The 9097-nt window shown below is 36.5% G+C and overlaps 1 protein-coding gene across 1 annotated transcript in view; it reads right to left on the bottom strand.

Moving 5' to 3' along the window:
- Positions 1-9097, bottom strand: part of BCAS3 (BCAS3 microtubule associated cell migration factor) — a 594659-nt gene that overhangs the window by 323046 nt on the left and 262516 nt on the right. The window lies entirely within an intron of this gene.

Below are 9097 nucleotides of genomic sequence, written 5' to 3'. Positions count from 1 at the left end.
CCAGTCAGAGTGGCTAAAATAAACAAATCAAGAGACTATAGATGCTGGTGAGGGTGTGGAGAGACGGGCACCCTCCCACACTGTTGGTGGGAATGCAAACTGGTGCAGCCACTCTGGAAAACAGTGTGGAGGTTCCTCAAAAAAATCTTACAGATCTTTCAACAAGCAAAAGACTTTTCCCCCTAACGTTCACCTCATGAATTTGTTTTGTATATGTGGTTTTAATTGATGAACTACTTGCCTAACCCAAGGTCAAAAAATTCAATCTAAAAAATTTTAAGTCTTGTATTTTATATTCATACATATAATTTATATCATTTATATTACATGATACAGCTAATTTTTAAGGTATTTTTTTAAAACATAATGAAATGAAATTAAACAAATAAAAGCAAATAAAACAAAATCTCCAAAGTTTAAGTGAAGTTTATAACAACTTTACAAATTAGAGATTTAGAATATTTTTGTTTATTTTTTAATCAGTGCCCTCAAAATATTACTGATAATGTCTATTCCTCCAGTATTATGATATCTGTAGCCTGAGACAAGGCAGGATCCAAGATCTCTGTAATGCTTTCTATTTAAATGATATCTTCATCAAATGACAAATTTGAGCTAAATTTTGTTGAGCTGAACTGTTATGTCAATTTAGACTGCTTTCTTAACAGAACAAGAAATCGCATATAATCACTGAAAAGAAAGAGAGAAGTATATCAAAAAGGAGCATACTATATTCTGGAGCAGAAGCACCCACTTGGACACTTATTATTTCCATATTACTTGGTGTCACCACCTTGTGGCCTACAGCTACAAAATTCAAATAAGTAACAGATCTCACTGAGAGAAAGGTGTGAAATACCAACACAGAAATTGATATTATATTATTAAAGTCCTCTTCAGATACAAGCCACATGGAATTAGAAATTTTAGAACATTTTACATGTTTTTCTGAATTTCCATGTTTTGAAATGCCGTTATATTGGGAATTAGGTTCCTAAATGACTCATAACTACTAAAATAGACATTACACAAACATCTACCCAAATATACACAAAAGTCACTAAAAATGTACTTTTATTTTCAAAATTCTTGGCATCCCTGTTCAGTCACCTTTAAAAAAAAAAATGATGGTGAAGCACCTCTGTCCCAGTAAATAATGGTTTTTCGGAGAATAAAGAAAAATCATATTGAATTTCTTTTCTTTTTAAAGATAGTGGCTTGATGTCCTTCCCTGACGGGTCACTGTATTCAACAAAACCTGCTGCTTCCACCAACATGCTGTCACTATCGGCAAAGATGCCGGCGAGGATTCTGAGCGGAACTGCAGTGAGCCTGCAGATCAGCTGAGGACTTGCTGCCGCCTTAACAAGCCAAGAACATGAGATGTCTTTTCACTTATTTAGGTATTCGTTAATGTCTTTGACATTGTTTTGTAGATTTCATGGTGCAGGTTTTGTACTTTGGTTAAATTTATTCCTATTTTATTCTTTTTGATGAAACTTGAAAAAAGAATTGGTTTCTTGATTTCACTTTTCAGACTTAATTGTCAATGCAGAAAAATACAATTAATTTTTGTACATTGATCTTGTATCCTATAACCTTTGCTGAACTTGTTTATCTCAGTTTCTTGTGGATTCCTTAGTATATTCTACATACATGATCATGTCATCCTCAAAGAAGAAAGTTTTACTTTTTCTTTTCCAGTCCAGATGACTTCTATTTCTTTTATTGCCTAACAGCCCTCGTTACAACTGCCAGTACAATACTACCTAGAAGTGACAAGAATAGACTATGATTCATTTTAAGTTAATTTTTGTATATGGGCTGAGGTGTGAGTCGAGATTGCGTTCCTTGCTTTGAAAGTGGATGTCAACTTGTTCATCACCATTAGAAAGATGATCCTTTCTCCATTAAACTGCCTTTTCGTCTCTGTGAAAAGTCAACTGACCATACATGTGTGAGTCCATTTCTAGATTTTGTTCCATTGATCCATGTGTCTATCCTTTCACAAATACATTTTCTGGTTTACAGTAGTTTTTCTTTTTTTTTCTTTTTTAATTTTTGAAAAAGCACATGTGAGCATGCCTGAGTTGAAAGAGTGGCAGAGAGAGAGGAGATAGAGAATGCCAAGCAGTCTCTGTGCTGTCAGTGTAGAGCCAGACACAGGGCTCAGATTCACAAACCATGAGATCATGACCTGAGCTGAAATCAAGAGCCGGACACTCAATGACTGAGCCATCGAGGCGCCCCACTGATTACTGTAGTTACATAATGATTCTTAGTCATGCATGCACTTACACAGAAGCTTTACAGAAAATTTTCCACACTTTCTATGTTATAAAAATGAGCCCAGTGTTTATAATTCAACAACTCTTCCATACAGAAAGCATCTTATTGGCCCAATGTTATTTTCAAATAATTGTTCCTGACTTCTTATAAAAATTATCTTCCCCAATTCAATGGTTAACAATAAATATGGTATTTTATAAATAACAGCAAAGAGTAAGCATGTACTTTTCTTTTACTAATTTGAATTGAGATAAATTTATTTAAAAAAGCAAATCAATCCCCCCAAGAAATGAGAATGAGTATCTTATTTCTAAATGATATCCTAAAAGGCATTTACTCTTTTTTTTAAGTTTTTATTTAAATTTCAGTTAGTTAACATATAGCTTAATATCAGTTTCCAGTGTACAAAATAGCAGTTCAACACTTCCAGACATCACTCAGTGCTCATCACAACAAATGCACTCCTGAATCCCCATCACCCGGTTCACCTAGTCCTCCATCTCCCCTCTGATAACTGCCAGTTTGTTCTCCATAGTTAAGAGTCTGTTTCTTGGTTTCTCTCTCTCACTCACTCACTTCTCTCTGTCTCTCTCTCTCCCCTTCCCCCTTTACTCATTTGTTTTGTTTCTTAAATCCCACATATGAGTAAAATCATATGGTATTTGTCTTTCTCTGCCTGAATTAATTCACTTAGCATAATACTCTCTACCTCCAGGCACGCCTTTGCAAATGGCAAGATTTCCTTCTTTTTGATGGCTGAATAATATTCCATTGTGTCCACTACACCACACCTTCTTTATCCATTCAATAGGTGCTGGACATTTGGGCTGTTTCTGTAATTTGGCTACTGTAGATAAGGCTGCTATCAACATCGGGGTGCATGTGTCCCTTTGTACCTGTATTTTTGGGTGCTTTAGATAAATACCTAGTAGTGCAATTTCTGGGTTGTAGGGTAGTTCTACTTTTAACTTTTTGAGGAACTTCCACACTATTTTCCAGAGTGGCAGCACCAGTTTGCATTCCCACCAACACTGTAAGAGGGTTCCCCTTTCTCCACGTCATTGTCAACACCTGTTGTTTCTTGTGGTGTTGATTTTAGCCATTCTGACAGCTCTGAGGTGACGCCTTTTTGTAGTTTTGATTTGCATTCCCTTGATGATACGTGATGCTGGGCATCTTTCCACGTGTTTGTTGGCTGTCTGGATGTCTTCTTTGGAAAAAGGTCTATTCATATCTTGTGTCCATTTTTTAAAGTTTATTTATTGAGAGAGAGAACAACCAAAAGAGAATCCCAGGCAGGCCCCACATTGTCAGTGGATAGCCTGATGTAGGGCTCACAAACCATGAGATCATGACCTGAGCTGAAGTCAGACACTTAACCAACTGAACCACCTAGCCAACCCTCTTCTGCCCATTTTTGATTGAATTATTCCATTTTGGGGTGTTGAGTTTTATAAGTTCTTTATATATTTTGGATACTAACCCTTTATTGTATAGGTCATTTGTAAATATATTCTCCCATTCTGTAGGTTACCTTTTAGTTTTGTTGGTCATTTCCTTCATTGTGCAGAAGGCTTTTATTTTGATGTAGTCCCAATAATTTATTTTTGCTTTTGTTTCCCTCACCTCAGGAGACATATCTAGAAAGTAGTTGCTATGGCTGATGTCAAAGAATTTACTGCCTGTGTTCTCTCAAAGACGTTCACTCTTAAAACAACATGGATTGAATACAGAGGGAGAACTACCACACCATAACTAATGGTAGCTTCAGAGTTAGTGGAACGATAATAAGTTCTTTTTAAACAATCATTACAAAAAATTTTTTTTAATTTAGGGGTGCATGTGTGGCTCAGTTGGCTGAGCATCCAACTTCTGCTCAGGTTATGATCTCATGGTTTCTGGGTTCGAGCCCCGCGTTGGGCTCTGTGCTGACAGCTAGTTCAGAGCCTGGAGCCTGTCTTCGGATTCTGTGTCTCCCTCTCTCTCTGACCCTCCCCTGCTCACACTGTCTCTTTCTCTTTCTCAAAAATAATTAAAACATTTTTAAAAATCTTAAAATTTTTTTTAATTTAAAAAGGCGGGCAGGGCATCAGGGGGGCTCAGGTGGTTAAGTATCTGATTTCAGCTCAGGTCATGATCTCATGGTTCATGGGTTTGAGTCCTGCGTCAGCTCTGTGCTGAAAGCTCAGAGCCTGGAGCCTGCTTTGGATTGTGTCTCCCTCTCTTTCTGCTTCTCCCCACTTGTTCTCTTTCTCTCTCTCTCAAAAATAAACACTTAAATTTTTTAAAATCATTACAAGATGAAGGTATCTTCAGAATTAGCAATAATGACTTAACCATATGTGACTTGTTTTTTGGGGCACAAATCTATGGAGTAATCAAGTTAAATACTGATGTCTCTTCAGCAAAGTAAGAAACTCACAAAAATTTTTATCTATCTCCCCAATTTCCAAATACAACATTTTATATCTAGAGAGGAATAACAGAAAACCTTTCTTATACCAGTTAAGAAATGGGCAGAAGACATGAAACAGACTTTTTCCCCAAAGACATACCGATGGTTAGCAAACACATGAAAAGATGCTCAACATCACTCATCATCAGGGAAATACAAATCAAATCCATGATGAGATACCACCTCACACCTTTCAGGAGGACTAAAATTAACAACATAGGAAATAACAGATGTTGGCAAGAATATGGAGGAAGGGGAAACCTCCAACACTGCTGGTGGGAATGCAAACTGGTGCAGCCACTGTGGAAAACAGTGTGGAGGGTCCTCAAAAAGTTAAAAATAGAATGACCCTATGATCCAGTAATTACACTACTGGGTATTTACCCGAAGAATGCAAAAATACAGATTTGAAGGGGCGCATGCACCCTGATCTATACAGCACCATTATCAACACCAGCTAAACTATGGAGAGCCCAAATGTCCATCACCTGATGAATGGATAAAGGAAATGTGGTGCGTGTGTGTGTGTGTGTGTGTGTGTGTAATATTACTCAGCCATCAAAAAGAGTGAAATCTTGCCATTTGCAATGATGTGGATAGAGACAGAGTATATTATGCTAAGCAAAATAAGTCAGGGAAAGAGAAACACCATATGATTTCACTTGTCTGTGGAATTTAAGAAACAAAATAGATGAACATAGGGGAAGGGGGAACAAGAGAGAGAGAGAGAAAAGCAAACCATAAGAGACTCTTAACTACAGAGTTATAAATTGAGGGTTGACGGAGGCAGGGGGTGAGGAATGGGCTAGATGGGTGATGGGCATGAAGGAGGGTGCTTGTGATGAGCACCGGGTATTATACGTAAGTGATGAATCACCAAATTCTACACTTGCAACCAATTTTACCATATATGTTAACTAACTAGAATTTAAGTTTAAAAATAAACAAACCATAAAAAAGAAAGGAAAAAATGTTATGGTTAAATCTTTCAAAGTGATTCATTATGACACTCTTTAGACCATTGTAGATGTAAACAGATGCAAGATTCACCATTAGACAACTACAGTAATACTAATTTGAATCTGAAATCAGACTGCAGTACTTAAATGTCACAAGTTAATGATAGTCAAGGACTGTTTATAACACACACATTTCACAACTAGTAGTCAAATATTTCTCGAGTGCCTTAGCCCAAGATTACATGCTGTGAAGACTGCCTTCTCTTACCAAGAAGCCTACAGTCTTATATGCATGAAGCAGGAATAATTTAAATGCTAACAGCCTACTACTGAAAAATAAGTACAAATGGGATCCACTATTTGGAGGAGGGATCATGGAACAGATGGGACATAACCTAGGCTTGGAAAGACGTGTAAAATACGAAGAGGGTTAGGAGAAAAGACGTAAGCTGCGCACGAAGGACTAACATGGAGCGCAGAGTGTAAAGGGATGCCACATACATGAGCAATTGTAAGGAATCTCTAACTAGAGGAGAAGATGATAATAGAAAGTAGTAGAAAGATTAAATGATTTCAGTTTTAGAAAAACCTTTTAATTGAGCAAGAAGAGCAGGGAACTTAGGTAAATTCTTCAGCAAGGGAACATACAGATTTTGAGATCACTAAATTTTTATAGGTAGGATGAGTGGTCTAGAAAAATGAAGTGATTCACTGAGAATCTCCAATTTTTGTGAGATAGTCATAACTGAAAACTTCTCACTGGCTCACCAGGATGAAGGGCAACCTTAGAATAGCAGACAAGGTGCTCAGATCTATCCCTCTCAGAATGCTACTGTATTGCCAAGCAACACCCAAGGTTGTGGGCATTTATTCTTGGTGTCTGTGTCGATGATGTAGCCTCTGACACCCAGCCCATCTGAAAGGGTAAGGTAAGTTGAGTAGATTTTATATTCATATAGGTATAGTATCTGTCTTATATTTTATTGGACATGGCAAGCAATTTATAAAAATAGCTTTAATGAAAGAATAAATGGATTAATAAAGCACTGACCACAAGGTTCAGGAAGGTAAACTCAGAGAGAAAGCTACTAACTTTGATAATCAGTAAAGAGGGTAATGGATATAGAACACAGATATAAGAACTTTGGGGCTGAAAAGAAGACATACTTTTGATGTCTGTAGACTTCAAGATGAGTTACTGTCCCAAGCAAAGGTTTTATCAACATTTGTTCTTTCATGTAACATATTTGAGCCTAATCAGTATGAGACCTTGTTCTAGCCCTGGATGGATAAGTCCTAGGACCTCCTAAAGAGTTCATAACATAATGAGACAGGAAGTATATAAACAAATTTTAAATGAGGGAAAACATGCTAACAAATATATTTGCAAAATGTTTCAGGAACAACAACACAAAAAGGGAGACATTTTTATGTTGTTTCAAAGGGACAACTTAAAAGGGAAGCTAAGGCGTACACATTTTAAGTATAGAGAGAGAAACCTGGATCTCTATACCTTTATTTCTCAAATAGAAAATAAAGGATAAGATGAGAGATGTGCGAACTATTATATCAGCAGTTAGTAAAATGAGGGCACTGGCTTACACAGGAAATCTCATTAGCTGACACATAATGATCTACATGTAAAAAATATACATTAAAAAACACCAAATTTAAAAATGAAAGTTCATACTCAATAAATTAAGCAAACAAAATTCATAATGATTCTTTCCTTCCCTTTTCCAGTGTTCAAAGTCTTTGGTTAGAAATGATTTTTCATTGTCCCTTGTGTCATGGATTTTCTTGGAAAATGCAGCTAGATCTTACAAACCTCCAGATTTATCCTCCAGGAAAACTGGAGACTCTTCCAGAGTAGGGGCAGTGTCTTACTATTGTGGACAGCTCAACAAATGTTTGCTGAATGAATGAAGTAAATATTTTTTTTCCCATATCCAGGAAGTACAGGAAAACAGAGTCCTATGATCTACAGAAAAAATTCATTTTGGAGGGACACAAAGTACTTCAGAAGATGGCCAGATGCTGGAATCCATGGCTTTAGCTATTCTGCTTAGTCTCATGTTGACTGAGCCAGAAGTCTTGACTTGATAACTTTTGAACAGATCTTCAGACACTTCCTTATGGTTGTATCAAGCCTAAATTTCTAAGCCAAGATTTTTCATTAAGCCTGAAGCCTCTTAATATAATGAGGTTCAGCAGGAAGAAACTTGTAGTACCCAAGTCTTGGATGAGGATTAAGTCTGTCCGACTATTTTATCCTTTAATTTCCCGTTGGACAGAGAGGGATAGTAATAGTTTTACTTGTTCCACCTCTCAGGCATATATACTAATGGTAACAGTAAAATTAAAAATTTCCAAGATCAATAAAGAGTCACTACATAGATGGTAAATGTTATTTTCACTAACCATTCTTTACTATGGTTTTCTCTTTTCTCTTAATTGTGTAAATACAATGAAAATAGCAGAGGTTGTTGAATTTCAGTTTTAGTAGTGAGCTTCTTAAAACCTTAAAAAGACATGTACCATTTCCACACACCAATATACTTTTGAATTCCAGCTGGGACAAGACCTGTTAAGTGACAAATGCCATGAGAATGGATATTCTCACAATATTTCTGGTACATCCAAACAGAGGAAGTCCCAAAAATCTCATGAGAAAATAAGCTCTTCTAAGACTCTCATCCCAGTTTTTTGGGCTTACTCTATATAGATAAACTTCTATAAGCCTTCAGGCTTTTGGGTCTTTATCCAAATCCACAAGAGCTTTGATCCTTTAGAGGTTTACCAGTCCCCAAGATAGACAGAGTTCTCTTGGGAGGGAAAAAAAAAAAAAACCCAAGTTCCAATAAAACGGTTTCTCAATAAATTAAAGCAGAAATTCTATTTGGGAATAGGAAATTATTTAAAAATCAGAATTTATAAAACACCCCTTGATGCTTAAAGCTATGATATTTTTTTCAGCTGTGTATTTATTTAATTATTGTTTTTATTGTTAGAATACAAGAACAGTTCACCCAGGGCTTTAACCATTGATTTCTGTGTTTACTTGAACAAGTTTGCATTTTTGAAAAAGGAATTATGAAAACAACCTCATGCACTCTTTTTTTTTCCTTTCCACCTTTTGGACAAACACGTGCAGGTACCTTTTCTGAGGAACTCTCCATGTCCACACTCACACGTGGTTCCGTGTGTGTCCTGTCGACAGGGTACAACCCGTTTACAAGAAGGTTTGCTACCTTCAAAATGCCATCTTATCATTTATGCATTGTCCCTGAGTATGTTTTCCCAGACATTCTATACTATAAAAACACAGAGGAAAACTGGATTAAGTTGAGGATAAAAGGAAAGAGAGAAAATAACAATGGGCTTTGTTGCCGCA

Source organism: Suricata suricatta, chromosome 17, assembly GCF_006229205.1.
Source record: "Suricata suricatta isolate VVHF042 chromosome 17, meerkat_22Aug2017_6uvM2_HiC, whole genome shotgun sequence".
Lineage (NCBI taxonomy): Eukaryota > Metazoa > Chordata > Mammalia > Carnivora > Herpestidae > Suricata > Suricata suricatta.
Note: the sequence above shows the minus strand (reverse complement) of the source record. Positions and strands in the feature narration are given on the sequence as shown.